The sequence below is a fragment of the Schistocerca piceifrons genome, chromosome 4, assembly GCF_021461385.2.
Source record: "Schistocerca piceifrons isolate TAMUIC-IGC-003096 chromosome 4, iqSchPice1.1, whole genome shotgun sequence".
In the NCBI taxonomy this organism is placed as follows: domain Eukaryota; kingdom Metazoa; phylum Arthropoda; class Insecta; order Orthoptera; family Acrididae; genus Schistocerca; species Schistocerca piceifrons.
In genome coordinates this window covers 462435434-462437218 of record NC_060141.1, presented here as the reverse complement: position 1 = coordinate 462437218, position 1785 = coordinate 462435434, and positions in this window count along the sequence as shown.

Genomic DNA, 1785 nt, shown 5'->3' with positions numbered 1-1785 from the left:
ATTCTCTGTCTTATGTAAAACATACGTCTACAGACGTTAAAGTAACCTCTGGCGTGCCACAGGGGAGTATTATGGGGTCATTGCTTTTCACAATATATATAAATTACCTAGTAGATAGTGTCGGAAGTTCCATACGGCTTTTCGTGGATGATGCTGTAGTATACAGAGAAGTTGCAGCATTAGAAAACTGCAGCGTAATGCAGGAAGATCTGCAGTGGATAGGCACTTTGTACAGGGAGTGACAACTGACCCTTAACATAAACAAATGTATTCCGAATACATAGAAAGAAGGATCCTTTATTGTATGATTATATGACAGCAGAACAAACACTGGTAGCAGTTACTTCTGGAAAATATCTGGGAGTATGCGTGCGGAACGATTTGAAGTGGAATGATCATATAAAATTAATTGTTGGTAAGGCGGGTACCAGGTTGAGATTCATTGGGAGAGTCCTTAGAAAATGTAGTCCATCAACAAAGAAGGTGGCTTACAAAACACTAGTTCGACCTATACTTGAGTATTGCTCATCAGTGCGGAATCCGTACCAGATCGGTTTGGCGGAGGAGATAGACAAGATCCAAAGAAGAGCGGCGCGTTTCGTCACAGGGTTATATGGTAAGCGTGATAGCTCTACGGAGATATTTAGCAAACTCAAGTGGCAGACTCTGCAAGAGAGGCGCTCTGCATCGCGGTGTAGCTTGCTCGCCAGGTTTCGAGAGGGTGCGTTTCTGGATGAGGTATCGAATATATTGCTTCCCTCTACTTATACCTCCCGAGGAGATCACCAATGTAAAATTAGAGAGATTCGAGCGCGCACGGAGGTTTTCAGACAGACGTTCTTCCCGCGAACCATACGCGACTGGAACAGAAAAGGGAGGTAATGACAGTGGCACGTAAAGTGCCCTCCGCCACATACCGTTGGGTGGCTTGCGGAGTATAAATGTGGATGTAGATGTAGATGTACAGTATTTACAAAATTATCTTCAAAAGGAGTGTGGGGGCTGGAGGCAATCCAACAACACTTTGGTAGTTGACTCCAAAATTCTTGCAGTTGTTGTGAATTCTACTGTGAACGTCAGAGCCATGCCTCCAAAACTTCTTCTGGTTCCTAGGAACTTGTGAAAATTTTCGTTTCACCAGCTGTCGACGACTCTTAACAAATTACATTCTTCCACTGAAAAAAATCTGTAGTGACTTGTATTTTATTGAGCTAGATGAAGAACTTACGCCTAGTCACCATATGACAACCCACTCTCCTCTTCTTTGCGTGCTATCATTTGCCAAAATCTTGTTATGATATCTGAAACTGTTTTTAAGAGTCAAGAGTTGTATGAATATCTGATTCTCGCTTTATCGTCTGGGCAGTTGAGCGAAACAGAACGTGGTCTATACAATCCATTTCACCCTGAATGGAGTGAGTTATAGATCGTATTCCAATTTTGAAGAATAGTTCAATATGCTAAGTACATTTGATATGCAACAACATATGACCTAACACGCACCAATCGCAAATTCACAGTGACATCTATTTTTCAGTGCAAACTATTCGACCTCGTTGCAAGAGTTTAATGAATTTCAAGTACCACAATAACTCTGACGATTAACGAAATTATAAGTAGTTCGTGACGAAGCTGACGGTTAAAGCTATGACATGTGTGAGAAGCACTTTTTTTATCAAGTAGTTTCTTTAAAATCGTTTGACAAAGATTGCAGATCGGTCGGCTTGCGCCTTTGCCGTCCACGTAGTGAAGCGAGCCCGCTGACTGCCACGCCATCCCCTGTCT